Source organism: Chelonia mydas, chromosome 3 (assembly GCF_015237465.2).
Source record: "Chelonia mydas isolate rCheMyd1 chromosome 3, rCheMyd1.pri.v2, whole genome shotgun sequence".
Classification (NCBI taxonomy): Eukaryota; Metazoa; Chordata; order Testudines; family Cheloniidae; genus Chelonia; species Chelonia mydas.
This window is the reverse complement of record NC_057851.1, coordinates 20,855,124-20,870,951: the sequence shown is the minus strand read 5'-3', so window position 1 is coordinate 20,870,951 and position 15,828 is coordinate 20,855,124.

Here is a 15,828-nt window from a genome sequence, read left to right as displayed (position 1 = left end):
TTACATCAAGGAGTATTTCAGGCAGGACTTCACGGAGGGTTCCAATAAGAAATGGTGCACCTAAGTTATTGTTCTTATTGGAACAAGAAGGTTAGTCTGGCTTCTGATTGATACATGGCTAGATTTACCTTGCTGCACCTTCTCTGTGAGTGACTGCAGTGTGACCTAGAGGAATGAGTCCCCTAGACGGGGGAGGGGGGGAAGCAAATGAGTACAAAACAAATCTGGTCTATTTCTTGTTTTGATCCACTCCATCTATCTTTTACATCTTTGGCTGGCAGCAGACTGTGCAGAAGGACTGCATGCCATCCACATCTCATGGCTGCTCGGCAGAAGATGGTACAATACGACTGCTAGCCATCCTCATCTCTTGCCTGCCTGGCAGAAGATGGTACAGTACGACTGCTAGCAATCCGTATCGCCTGCCTGCTCACCATAAGACGGTTCAATAGGACTGACTGCAGGACTAAAGAGAATGACCTGGTCAAGTCACTCCAAATTTAGTCCCTGCGCCCATGTCTGTCCAGGCGCTCCTGGCCGATGTGGCCAGGAGCACCTCGGACATGACGATGACAGCTACCAGTCGTATTGCACCGTCTGCTGCCACAAGGCAATGGGTTGCTGCTACTGTGTAGCAATGCAGTACCACGTCTTCCAGCACCCAGGAGACATAGGGTGACGGTTACCTGAGCGGGCTCCATGCTTGCCGTGGTATGGCATCTGCACAGGTAACTCAGGAAAAAAGGCACGAAACGATTGTCTGCCCTTGCTTTCACGGAGGGAGGGAGGGAACGGGGGCCTGACGATATGTACCCAGAACCACCCGCGACAATGTTTTAGCCCCATCAGGCATTGGGATCTCAACCCAGAATTCCAATGGGCAGCAGAGACTGCGGGAACTGTGGGATAGCCACCCACAGTGCAATGCTCCGGAAGTCAACTCTAGCCTCGGTACTGTGGAAGCACTCCGCCGAGTTAATGCACTTAATGCACTTAGAGCATTTTCTATGGGGACACACACACTCGAATATATAAAACCGATTTCTAAAAAACCGACTTCTATAAATTCGACCTAATTCCGTAGTGTAGACATACCCTTAGACTGTGAGCTCTTTGGGGCAGGTACTATCTTTGTTCTGTCTTTGTACAGCACCTAGCACAATGGGGTCTTGGTCTACCTTGGGCTTCTAGGTGCTATGAAACTAATGATGACATGGATAATATATAAGGTGAGAAATTAGGATGAGTTCCTGGACAATGATATTTCCTCTGATCTGTGATTTTGTAGAGAACTGTTTCCTTCTATGTCCAATGATATCTCATTGTTAATTCTCTTAAGAGAGGAGGCAAAGAGTTCTGAGGCATTTGAAGGGAATGTTGGTATGTAAGAGGTAGGAAAGAACTTTCCTTCATATTCTCTGGAACTTCTCTGAAGTAAAACTGACTCACAGTTAACAGATTGATTCTTACTTCTCTTCTTATGCTATTAGACCTTCCAGTAAAAGGCATCCATCAGCTGACAAATTCCACATCAATGGCACATCATTTTGTAGTTGCAAATATCAGAAAAGCAGAATTAGCTGAATATTGTAATAATTGCTCCTTGCTTCCCCCTCACAGCCCCCTAGGGCTGTGCAGGGCAGAGGGGCAGCAGTCCAGTTGGGGAGCGAGCAGCAACGCCAGCTGCTTTGCGCATCCAGGTCAGTTTCCCCATATGGGTGCAGGAGGTTAGAGGCAAAGATGCAAGGGTTAGAGGCAAAGAGGGCACAGTGCAGGGGGTAGGAGTGAAGGGGGCACAGCACAGGGGTTAGGGGCACAGGAGGGGGCAGGTGTTAGGGTGCAGGGCTTGGGGTGAAGGGGGCACACACAGCTCAGGGGTTAGGGGCTCAGGAGGGAGGTGCAGGGGGTAGGGGTGAAGGCACAGTGTAGGAGTTAGGGCGCAGAAGGGGGGCAGAGGTTGGGAGTCAAGAGGGTGTAGGGATTAGGGGCACAGGAGGGGGGGCAGGCATGAGGGATGAAGCGGGTACAGTGCTGGGGTTAGGGGAAAGGGAGAGTGGGGAGACCATGAGGGGCCAGGAGCAATGGGGGGCACCACGCCCATGGGGGCTAGGGGAACCAAGATGCAAGTTCTTCCAGGGTGCCATTTTCCCTAAGGCCAGCCCTGACAAAGGCAAGAGCAGTTCAACATTGATCTCACCACGTGTAGTAGCTACTACACAAGATTGCTTGTGGCATTCACGGAGGTGCTGACCAGAATGGAATGCTGCTTTTGGGCTCAGGAAACAAGCACTGAGTGGTGGGATCACATCATCATGCACGTCTGGGATGACGAGCAGTGGCTGCAGAACTTTTGGATGAGGAAAACCACTTTCATGGGACTGTGTGATGAGCTTGCCCCAGCCCTGTGGCACAAGGACAGGAGAATGAAAGCTGCCCTGCCGTTGGATAAGTGCGTGGCGATTGCACTGTGGAAGCTGGCTACTCCAGACTTCTACCAATTGGTCGCTAACCAGTTCGGAGTGGGAAAGTCGACAGTTGGACTCATGTTGACGGAAGTGTGCAGGGCCATTAATCGCATCCTGCTCTGAAAGACCATGACTCTGGGCAACGTGTGTGACATTGTGGATGGCTTTGCACAAATGGTCTTCCCTAACTGTGGAAGGGTGATAGATGGCATGCATATTCCAATTCTGGCACCAGACCACCTAGCCACCGAATACATTAATCGGAAAGGGTATTTCTCAGTGGTTCTCCAGGCACTTGTGATCACCATAGGCATTTCACGGACATGAACACAGGCTGGTCCAGAAAGGTGCATGACGCACGCATCTTTCGGAACACTGGACTGTTCAGGAAGCTGCAAGCAGGGACTTTCTTCCCAGACCAGAAGATCTCTGTAGGGGAAGTCAAAATGCCCATTGTGATCCTGGGAGACCCTGCCTACCCCTTAATGCCGTGGCTTATGAAGCCATATATGGGGCACCTTGATAGCAGCAAGGAGCGGTTCAACAACAGGCTGAGCAAGTGCAGAATGACTGTTGAGTGTGCTTTTGGCCGTTTAAAGGCCTGCTGGCGCTGCCTCTATGGGAGGCTGGACCTGTCCAATGACAATATTCCTATGCTTATAGCCGCTAACTGTATGCTCCATAATATTTGTGAAGGGAAGGGTGAAAGCTTCACTCAAGGCTGGACGGTTGAGACTCAGAGCCTGGAGGCTGAATTTTAACAGCCAGAGACCAGGGCTATTAGAGGGGCGCAGTGTGGGGCCACAAGGATCAGGGATGCCTTGAGGCAGCAATTTGAAGCTGAAAGCCTCTAATATTTGTTGCTATGCTTGGGATTTCAGTGCTTGTAATGCTAGGAGGTGATTGTGATTGGTGCAGACGATGCACTATGAAGGTTTAAGAAAATTGCCTGTTGCTTTGCAGGGCTCTGTTTGCTTTCAGTTAATGGAATAAGGATTGCTTTCAAACCAAAACAATTCTTTTATTAAAAACAACAACCGGAGGAGAGAGACAAACAAAAAAACACATCAGCACTGAGGAGAAAGGGGTAAGGGAGGGTCCCATGAGGAGGTGGGGTCCCGGGGCCATTAAATATTTGTGTATGTCCAGGGATCATATCCAACCTTCTCCTTTGTAGTAAAATGCAGCAGGTACTGTACTTCAGCAGGGCTAAACTACAGAGGGACAGGTATTGAGTGCAGTGGGTACTGGGAGTCCGTAGTGCTGGACTGTGATGGGGGAGGAGTGGAATGCAGCACGTACAGATTGGAGCCAGGAGGTTGATAAGAATGTGTTGGTGGTGTCTGGGGGGTGAATGGCAAAGAGTTTTGCGACAGCAGCTGCTGAGGAGGGCGGGTGCAGAGCTGCTCGGTTTGCAGTGCTAGGAGCACCTGGAGCATGTCCGCTTCGTGCTCCATAATGTTTAAGAGCCCCTCCGTGGCTTCGTTCTGATGTGCTGCATTCTCCTTTCAGTCCCTCTTCTCACTGTCCCTCCACTCCTTCAATTCTTGTTTTTCGCCCGTGGAGTGCATCATGACATCACACAGGAAGTCCTCTTTGGTTCTTCGTGGCCACTTTCTAATTCTGCCCAGCCGTTCAGCCGGCGATAACAAAGAGGGCGGCTGGGCTCCCAAGATCATGTCTGTGAAGCTAAAATGCAACATTTTACAGGAGCAGGATTGTTTGCAACACATAGACCACTGATTCAGTGATTTAAAACACAGCCACAATTCACATACCTGTTACTAACTGGCTGACCCCAGGCAAGCACACATGAGCCACAAGACCCCCAAAATGGTGAGTAGCCGCAGGGGCAGGGGAAATCAGTGCTCCAGGACCGTACTGGACACTGGGCACGTGGCTCTTGGAGAGAGCCAGCACTGTAGAGGGGCCTGATAATCATTCATGTCCCCACATTTTGCACAGGCTGTGTTCATTATGGAAGATATATCGTTGCTGAGGGTGAGCAGGGAATCAAGGGACGGTCTTCTCCAAGACTGCGGCTTCCACCCTGGCCCTTATGCCTCTCTCCTGTGTGCAGCAATGATCTGACACTCCACCCTACCCCCACCACCGTGATGGCAGAGTGGTGCAGGAAAGTTACCTTTAATAGGGCAAGAAACAAAGGAGCTCTGCCAAAGAACCTGCGGCAGCGCATTGCCCAGTATCTCCATGAGAGTTTTGTGGAGACCTGAGGCAGATTCCCATGAAGTGACGAAGTCAATCAACACCCTGTTCCGCCACTCTGACTAGGCATGTGGCGGTACGTGCATCATACAGACACAAGCCTGCTTTCTGCAACCCTCCTGCCCCCAACAACTCGCTTCAGAGATTCCCAAAATCAAAGCCACTTACCAGGGGCTTCCTCACCTGTTTCTGCTTCGCCAAGCTCTGAAAGTTGTAACTGGCTAGCCTCCTCCAGGGCAGAGAAGAGCTCCTGGCTGCATGCATCTCTGCCCTCCAAGTCCCCCTACCCCTCCACATCCTCATCCAAGATTTCCTCCTCCTGGCTCAGTCCACTCTTGACGGGCATGCAAGCCAACAAAGTATCCACAGTGGCCTTCGCAGTGGAGGTGGGGTCTCCACCAAGAATCATGTCCAGCTCTTTGTAGAACCGGCAGCTCATGGGCACAGCTCCAGAGCGGCAGTTTGCCTCCTGCGCCTTGTGGTAGGCATTCCGCAGCTCCTTCACTTTGACCCTGCACTGCAATGTGTCCTGGTCATGGCCCCTTTCTGTCATGCATCGTGATATCTGTCCATAGGTATCATAATTCCTACGGCTGGAGCACAGCTGGGACTGGACAGCCTCCTCTCCCCAAATGCCAGTGAGGTCCAGCAGCTCGGCATTGCTCCAAGCGGGGGATCGCCTGGTGCATGGAGCAGCCACTGTCACTTGGAAAGATGCGCTGAGACCACTGCACACATCACCAAGCAAACAGGAAGGGGACTTTCAAAATTCCCAAGAAATTTAAGGGGTGGGGCTCATGGTTGGTCACCTGAGGGCAGGGCAGTAGAGTTCAAACTGATGACCAGAGAGGCGAGAACAGGCATTGTGGGACACCTCCTGGAGGCCAATCGCAGCACTGTAATCGCCCAGGGTGTCTACACTGGCGTTTGGGTGGCTTTTTTACAGTGCTGCAACTGAGCAGTTTCTGACACAAAGTGGCTTGGCCGTGTGTGCACCTCGGGAGTCACAGAGCAGAAAGCTGCTTTATGGTGCAGAAACTTGCCAGTGTAGACAAGGCCGGAGAAAAGTGTGGGATGAACTTACAAAAAGGTTGCATAAGTGCTGAAAACTGGGCACAGCATGTATTCCACAGTCTGGCTCCCATATTTAAGAATATGGGAAGACAAACACCACAAAAGCCAGTAGAAGACCAGAAAAATGTAAACCTTTCTTTTTAGTAAAAATCCATTACATTCCTCCTTGTTGACTTTATGAATCCAGATTCAGAGGCTAACTATAATATTTGAAGTTTAGATTCTTATCTTGTTTTCCTATTATGATCTCTGTCTGCAACAGTCAGACACCATCTCTATTCCATAGAGAAAAACATAGTTGAGTCAGTTATTTTTATAAAGAGAAACAATTGAAAAGTTTTTTGAAAGGCCAATTTTCAAACTCTAAAATGCCCCCAAATTTATTCAATCTTTGTTTGTTTCTTAAATCTCAATGAGGACCAAAATTATTTTGTCAGATTTCAACTTTCTGATTTCAAACATTTTGTCAGTTATTAGTGTTGTGTTTCAGACTGGAACAGACGGAAGAGTGCCCAGTTCCCCCACCCCCCCATGGACTCAGAAACAGAGCTACCAAATTTATTCTAACTTTCCAACAATATACAGTCCAAGGCTGTGGCCAAGTATGGTGAATATTGGCCCAATGGGACTTGAGACCAGTATCTGAAGTACTAAGGAAGGGTGGGAAAGGGATTTGGAATATACTTTGCATTGGTGTAAATCATTTAAAGACGGTACAAACAAATGGAGAATTGGGTCTGTTGAATGTAAGAGAGCCTAATACTTAACACCCCCTTAGCCTCTGATTCTTGCAGTCAGAGAACTACATAGCTCAGGTTTCAGCCTCATGAGATGTCCTCCAATAATCATAGCGAAGTCCTCAAGGGAAAAAAGGGGAGTTGGCACCTGTATTATTTAATGTAAAGCAGATTTTTTTAACACTATCAGGTCACCTTCATATACTCAGAAGGCAGCAATAAGGTACAGCCACCATTTATTTTGCATTGCAGCTCTTCTTTAAATAGAGCCATAGCTAGTCTAGCTTCATCTACCCTGTGGATACGGCCATAGGTTGTTGACATTTTCCCCGCTTTGCCAGGTAACCAAGTGTAGATGAAGCACACCCATTGGTTACTATGGCAACCAAGAGGTAGAAAGCTTTTGCCTGACTCTCAGGAAACACTTCACAAAGCATGAATGAAAAGCTGGTCAGCTCACAAGCCCTTTTAGTGGGATTTGCTCAACTCAGGCCTTGCTAGCTGTTAAGAATTAGCATTACTTATGAAGTAGTTAACAGGCACTTGCCAGGTTGACCATCTCTCTGATCTGAGCCCTCTCTGATCCTGCTCTGTAGCCACTAATGGAGGCTCTGGGACCAGTAGGGATGGTGAACCATGAAATTTATTTTCTGCCCTCACTTGGCATAAGGTTCATGTGACTAAAGACGAGTTTGCAGACATGGCTGACTCCACACACAATATGGCTAAAAGATAATGCAGTAGGGAGGGCTGGTATAATGCAGTAGGGAGGGAGGTTTTAGGATCACTTATTTATTTAATGACAGGTTTCAGAGTAGTAGCCGTGTTAGTCTGTATTCGCAAAAAGAAAAGGAGTACTTGTGGCACCTTAGAGACTAACAAATTTATTTGAGCATAAGCTTTCGTGAGCTACATGCATCCGATGAAGTGAGCTGTAGCTCACAAAAGCTTATGCTCAAATAAATTTGTTAGTCTCTAAGGTGCCACAAGTACTCCTTTTCTTATTTATTTAAGTGACAATAAGAAATGAGTTATAAAGGGCCAGATTGTGATCCACTGCGAAGTGTGTGTTATATGTGACTAAGAGTTCATTAATAGCTAGCTGTACTGCCTGGTCTGGCCTGGCCTTCTCTCCCTTCTCTAGCACCGCCTGCCCAAGGCTTGCCCCAGTAGTGTCTCTCCCAATAAGCTGGCCCTCCAACTGGGTCACCATCTTTAGTCCACCCCTTCCAGAATCACCATTGTCCCAAAATATCTGTAACACAAATAAAATCCTTCCACCTCACTGGGGCTATTTCTCAGCCTGCCTTCAGGGCTTAACCTGAAGCCCCCCTGCTGTAATCAATCACCTTTGCAATGGGCTTGTGCACCCCCTTTCTTGGGGCCAGACAGAGAACCCAGTCCCACCCTCTACTCTGGGTTCCAGCCCAGGGTGCTAAGCTAGATCTGTTCCTTTACCTGTGCTGCAGTTTTCCATGGACCACTTCCTACTCAGCCTCTTACATCTCTGTCCACACACAGGCGCTGACTTTCCAGTGTGCTGGGGTGTGTTCGACCTCCGGCTCTGCCCCAGGCCCTGCCCCCACTCCACCTGTTCCCCCAAGTCCCCCCCCCCGCCTTTTCCCATCCTCACCCCCCTCTTCCTGCCCCATTCCGGCCCCTTCCTCGAGCGTGCCCCATCCTCACTCCTCCCCACTCCCTCCCCAGCCTCCCGTATGCCGCGAAACAGCTGATCGCAGTGGGAGGGAGGGGGAGGTGCTGATTGGTGGGGCCCACCAGCGGGTGGGAGGCACTGGGGGAGGGAGGGGAGGCTGATATGGGGGCTGCCAGTGGGTGCTCAGTACCCACCATTTTTTCCCCATGGGTGTTCTAGCCCCAGAGCACCCACGGAGCTGGCTCCTATGTCTCCTCTTCTCTACTTAGTCAGGGTCTCTCCCAGGCCTCCCTCCCTAGACAGCTTTGCCCTGAGCATCCTACCTGCCTCTTCCTCCAGCTCTTTCCACAGCTGAACCTTATCACCACACTGACCCTGTACTGCAGCCATCTTCAGCTCTAAATCGGGGGGCCCAGATAATCTTCATCCAAGAATATTAAAGGAATTGGCACATGAAATTGCAAGCCCATTAGCAAGAATTTTTAATGAATCTGTAAACTCAGGGGTTGTACTGTATGTCTGGAGAATTGCTAACAAAGTTCCTGTTTTTAAGAAAGGAAAAAAAAGTGATCCAGGTAACTACAGGCTTGTTAGTTTGACATCTGTAGTATGCAAGGTCTTGGAAAAAATTTTGAAGGAGAAAGTAGTTAAGGATATTGAGGTCAATGGTAAATGGGACAAAATACAACATAGTTTTACAAAAGGTAGATCGTGCCAAACCAACCTGATCTCCTTCTTTGAGAAAGTAACAGATTTTTTAGACAAAGGAAATGCAGTGGATCTAATTTACCTAGATATCAGTAAGGCGTTTGATACGGTGCCACATGGGGAATTATTAGTTAAACTGGAGAAGATGGGGATCAATATGAAAATTGAAAGGTGGATAAGGAATTGGTTAAAGGGGAGACTACAGCAGGTCCTACTGAAAGGTGAACTGTCAGGTTGGAGGGAGGTTACCAGTGGAGTTCCTCAGGGATCGGTTTTGGCACCAATCTTATTTAATCTTTTTATTACTGACCTCGGCACAAAAAGTGGGAGTGTGCTAATAAAGTCTGGAGATGATACAAAGCTGGGAGGTATTGCCAATTTAGAGAAGGACCGGTATATCATACAGGAGGATCTGGATGACCTTGTAAACTGGAGTAATAGTAATAGGATGAAATTTAATAGTGAGAAGTGTAAGGTCATGCATTTAGGGATTAATAACAAGAATTTTAGTTATAAGCTGGGGACGCATCAATTAGAAGTAATGGAGGAGGAGAAGGACCTTGGAGTATTGGTTGACCACAGGATGACTATGAGCCACCAATGTGATATGTCCATGAAAAAAGCTAATGCGGTCTTGGGATGCATCAGGCGAGGTATTTCCAGTAGAGATAAGGAGGTGTTAGTACCGTTATACAAGACACTAGTGAGACCTCATCTGGAATACTGTGTGCAGTTCTGGTCTCCCATGTTTAAGAAGGATGAATTCAAACTGGAACAGGTACAGAGAAGGGCTACTAGGATGATCCAAGGAATGGAAAACCTGTCTTATGAAAGGAGTCTCAAGGAGCTTGGCTTCTTTAGCCTAACCAAAAGAAGGCTGATTGGAGATATGATTGCTCTCTATAAATATATCAGAGGGATAAATACCGGAGAGGGAGAGGAATTATTTAAGCTCAGTACCAATGTGGACACAAGAACAAATGGATATAAACTGGCCATCAGGAAGTTTAGACTTGAAATTAGATGAAGGTTTCTAACCATCAGAGGAGTGAAGTTCTGAACAGCCTTCCAAGGGAAGCAGTGGGGGCAAAAGACCTATCTGGCTTCAAGATTAAACTCAATAAGTTTATGGAGGAGAAGGTATGATGGGATAACATGATTTTGGCAATTAATTGATCTTTAACTATTCATGGTAAATAGGCCCAATAGCCTGTGATGGGATGTTAGATGGGTGGGATCTGAGTTACTACAGAGAATTCTTTTCTAGGTATCTGGCTGGTGAATCTTGCCCACACACTCAGGGTTCAGCTGATCGCCATATTTGGGGTCAGGAAGAAATTTTCCTCCAGGGCAGATTGGAAGCGGCCCTGTGGGTTTTTCGCCTTCCTCGGCAGCATGGGGCACGGGTCACTTGCTGGAGGATTCTCTGCACCTTGAAGTCTTTAAACCATGATTTGAGGACTTCAGTAGCTCAGACATAGGTGAGAGGTTTATTGCAGGAGTGGGTGGGTGAGATTCTGTGGCCTGCATTGTGCAGGAGGTCAGACTAGATGATCATAATGGTCCCTTCTGACCTTAATATCTATGAATCTATAAATCTTTGTGGTAAACTACCTGATTCCCCCAGGTGGGGCTTATTCTTAGTAGACTCCAGCCTACTTCCAGCAAGCCAGCCTGTTATGGTGACCCTTTGTACTCATCCACAGATGGCATGAGCATGTTACAGCCACCAGATAGCGTTGTAGCAACTAGCATGAGTTCAATCCCTGCTGTGTTGGCCAAGATAGTGACCAACACATCTGCTCATAGGAGTAAGAAGGCATAATGTGCCTTTAGCGCCCCTCTGTGGTCTACCCATATTGTGGGGGAGACAAGTTTTCCTAGAGCCACTACTCCCCCTCCTATACTAATCAGCAGAAAGTAGGTGGAGCATTGAACTCTGCCCCCCAGCACACCATCCAGCTCAGTGAAGCCAGTGCAGAGAAGGAGGTAAGCGGTGCCAAGCATAAGGCTGTCACAGATTATTTTCCATTCTCGAGCAACCTCTTGGAGTCACAAATTAGTCCCTGGTGTGCTGAGGAAGAGCAGCTATGTACTGGATCTTACTCAGGGCTTGTGGTAAAATCATCATCTAGCCGAGACAGCTCTGATGTTGCCGTGACCTAGCTTGCTGTAGTTTCTATCTCAGTCCCCACAAGTGGTTCCTGTTGGTGTGAGAAAGTCAACAGGAAGAAATTTAAACTTCTTGTAGTCCTAAAAATCCCTAACCAGGGATGTGTGTGTGGTGTTTGACCCTGCTTGTGAGCAGGGCGGTGCCATGACTGTCAGCCTATAGGCAGCTATTCCCCTAGGGCAGCGGTTCTCAACTGGGTGGTCTGTGGCCCCCTGGGAGGAGCAAACCATTTCAGAGGGTTGCTGAGTCCGGGCGCGCAGTAGGACTAAAGACCCTAGGCCCCAGCCCCACAGGGCTGAAGCCCTGAGCCCCACCCCCATCCAGCAACTGAAGCCCCCAGGCCACTCCCCTGCTGGGACCTGGAATTTTTATAGCATGTTGGGGGGCGGGGGCGCAGACGGGAAAATGTTGAGAACCCCTGCCCTAGGGTACGGACAGGACTGACTCACCAAGTCCATTTAACTAGGTTAGCCAGTTCAGTGTGTGGGAGTACATCCCAAAATGCATTGCACCATGCCCAGGGTGTGTAAACACAACTCTGTAGTGAATAATGAGAATGTGAGAACTCACACAGTTCAGACGCTTTTGGTCTGAACTCATTGGACCTTAAAAGCCATGCATAATACACTGACCATATTGCAAGGCTAGGCAGAAAGTGGCTGCTGATGCTACACACGTAACACTGCTGTCATGCTTTCATTGCTTCCTTTTTTTTTCACCACTTGCAAACACAGCTACATCTCTCATCCAGTTTAGTGGCTTTGCTTAGCTTTTGTCAGAGGATCAGGAATGCATGAAGGTGCTTTTTATTTTTTAATGCAGTACATCTTGTTGTTCAAGATACTGTTGTAAAAATGCTTCAAATGTCATCAGTGCAGCCAGAAAGCACTGGCAGGTTTTTCGTGGATCAAAGATTTGATGCAATGGTGAGTATCTGCCAAATATGAACAGGATCAGCCCACATATTTGTCGCTTATATACACTGGTATCATGATAATCTACTGGGGTTTTTAAACTAAAACATATACAAGAAAAATAGAAGTCAAAAGCAGAAAGCCATAGAGTTGTATATTTGTGTTCCTTTGCCCTGAGGTTGACAATATTGATTGCTGTATTAATGTAAATGTCTTGCTCATTGCATTGTAATTTTTGCTTGCTTATTTATTTTTCAAGAAATATACACAAACATTCTCACAAAACTAAGTGATTGGTCAACAAAATGGCAAATGAAATTTAATGTGGATAAATGTAAAGTAATGTACATTGGAAAAAGTAACCCCAACTATACATACAATATGATGGGGGCTAATTTAGCTACAACTAATCAGGAGAAAGATTTTGGAGTCATTGTGGCTAGTTCTCTGAAGGCGTCCACGCAATGTGCAGCGGCAGTCAAAAAAGCAAACGGGATACTAGGAATCATTTAAAAAGGAATAGAGAATAAGACAGAGAATATTTTATTGCCCTTATATAAATCCATGGTATGCCCACATCTTGAATACTCTGTGCAGATGTGGTCCCCTCATCTCAAAAAAGATATAGTGGCATTAGAAAAGGTTCAGAAAAGGGCAACTAAAATGATTAGGGGTTTGGAATGGGTCCCATATGAGGAGAGATTAAAGAGGCTAGGACTTTTCAGCTTGGAAAAGAAGAGACTAAGGGGAAATATGATAGAGGTATATAAAATCACGAGTGGTGTGGAGAAAGTGAATAAGGAAAAGTTATTTACTTGTTCCCATAATATAAGAACTAGGGGCCACTAAATGAAATTAATGGGTAGCAGGTTTAAAACAAATAAAAGGAAATTCTTCTTCACTCAGCGTACAGTCAACCGGTGGAACTCCTTGCCTGAGGAGGTTGGGAAGGCTAGGATTATAACAGGGTTTAAAAAAGAACTGGATAAATTCATGGAGGTTAAGTCCATTAATGGCTATTAGCCAGGATGGACAAGGAATGGTGTCCCTAGCCTCTGTTTGTCAGAGGGTGGAGATTGATGGCGGGAGAGAGATCACTTGATCATTATCTGTTAGTTCACTCCCTCAGGGGCACCTGGCATTGGCCACTGTCGGTAGACAGGATACTGGGCTGGATGGACCTTTGGTCTGACCCAGTACGGTCATTCTTATGTTCTTATGTTCCAGTTTAGCCAGCTAAGAATTTTAAATTAATATTAATGGAAGATATTGTGGCTAAATTGTGGATTTCTCCGAAAATCTCCATCCGTTTGTTTATTATGTAATGCTTGCCTCCAAAGTGACATCCATTTAAACACCAGGCAGAGTGGATCCAAGTTTGTTTTTTCAACAGAACTCTCATTTTCAATCCATTTCTAAATGTTCCATGTGGTCAGAAAACATGGCTAAGATCCTCTCTGAGAGATGGCCACCATCCTAGCTAACTCCAGGGATTGCACCCAAAACCTTCAGAGCTAAAAACACAAGTCTCTACAGCTAGGGCCCTAGCTCAGAGCTATAACAGATGCATATCCTCTGGATTGGGCACCAAGGGTGACACTGTACATGAACCATCTCTGACCAGTGGGTTTCATGTGCATTACAGAAGTGGAATTTTGATGTGACTAGGTCAAGGGAAAATTTAGGATCTGTCATTCATCACTAGTACTGCTCCACAGATCGTAGCAACAGTGGGTACTGTAGTGGAGACTAGGTATAGGTGCTTTTATTATTGTGTTATATCTCCTGCAATTAGATGCTTAGAGCAAGCTTTCATTATATGGTGGTAAAAAAACCCAAAACTTTAGCCCTGTTTACACTAGCTCTTTGCTGGCATTTACTGTAGTACGGGTACTATTTTGTCTTGGAGAGACAGAGACCTTGGATAACCAGTTATCTACACAGGTAAATTGACCTTGTTGAAAGATTGTGTTATAACATGGTAGTTCCACAATTGTGTCCTAACATGGTTTAGTCTTGCCTACAGTATGTAGGTAAGCACAAACTGTGTTTTAGTAGTTATACTATACTGTGTTATAATCATCAACTTCTAATAAGATTGTCAGACTGTAAAAATTGCTAATTAGATGCACCCTGAAGATTTTTAAAAATATTTGGTTATTACATGGTTTGACTGCATCCACATCTGGACCAAACTGTGTTATAAATTCAGGCAAAACTTGATTTTAAAAACTGTCATTTTGACTGTACAGACAAGGCCATAGATTAGCTATGGGGTTAACACATCTTCTGTAAATAAATAAATCAACAAATATCTGTCTGCTGTGGACAGAGAGAATATGCTACATCTATGCTAATAGAACGGTGTTGGAAACTGGTTGTCCAAAACAGTTCAGGTGCAGTTTTGACTCTAGTTGTAGCTATCATGATCCGCACCACAGAGCGGACAAAGTGTGCTTTGAAGAAGACATTCTTCAGTTACTGTATATAGTGCCTTTGTTACTAATCTTTAAATATATTTGGAGTATGCAATCCGGTCAAGCCAAGCCACAGTGTTCTTATCAATCATGTCCAAGGCATGAAGACCTTGAGGAAGCTGAGTCATTTTGCAGTCTCAACAATATGTGTCATGGTTTGTGGTTGCCCACACTGACATAGTGGACCGTCTCTAAAATGCCATTGAAATTCCACTGCAGCACAAAGTCCATGTCTGGCACAAAACTGGTTCAGAAGGCTCCATTGCCTTCATGGTAAATCAAACCTGGGTTTATGTTGATTGGGGTCCAAGACAAGATAATTATTTGTCAATTTCTCTGCAGACCATGTGTCCTCTACCGTAAATCCCTCACCTGGTAAACTTATCCACAATGGGTGACATGAGGGCAGATGACCATATGGTGGATTAAACAAGTCTTTAATTAATGGTAGATGTGGCATATCATGCAATTTTGTCATGAGCTTCACTATGCTTTCTTGCCTGCGGACACTGAGCGGAGCAATATTGCAGAGAATGAGCAGTCATAGTAGAGGACTAGATTTAAGTGAGACTGAAATAATACACATTGTGGAATTAAGTTGTACGTCAATCATCTTTGCATGAGACGAGCGAGCCCATACAGGAGCACAATACTCCACCGCTGAATAACAGAGTGCTAAGGTTGAAGTGTGTAACATTTGAGTGTTGGCGCTCCGTGTCTTTCCGGCCTGATTTCTGAGCAGGTTGTTGCACATTTTGACTTTAGTTGCTGTGTTTGTAAGATGGTCACAATATATGAGAGTTCTATCCAATGTGACACCTAGATAGACTGGGTGTGAATCATGCTTTTTTTGCTGACCATTGAGAACTATGTTCAGCTCTTTGTCCACTTGTGCATGATGTAAGTGGAAGATTCTTGACACAGTCTTACTTCCACTTGGTATCAGGCACCATCGACAACAATAATTAGCCATAGCCGCCATATCTGCATTCAGAACACTCTCAAGTATGTAAAAGGAGCGTGACTGAGTGCCGAGGCATATGTTGTCTGCATAAACAAACTTGCAAGTCCTAGTGTATGGTAGGCGATTTGACTATAAGTTGAATATGAGGGTTGGAAGGGACCTCAGGAGGTCATCTAGTCCAACCCCCTGCTCAAAGCAGGGCCAATCCCCAATTTCTGCCCCAGATCCCTAAATGGCCCCCTCAAGGATTGAAGTTGCAATCCTGGGTTTAGCAGGCCCATGCTCAAACCTCTGAGCTCTCCCTCCCCCACGATGCTGGTCCTTGTAGGAGACCGTTCTTCTGGTACCTCCAAGCACCTGTGCTATCACCAATATGCACACAGAAATGGCAATTTCTCAGAAACAGAGCCATTGCACATACTAACCAACTTGACGT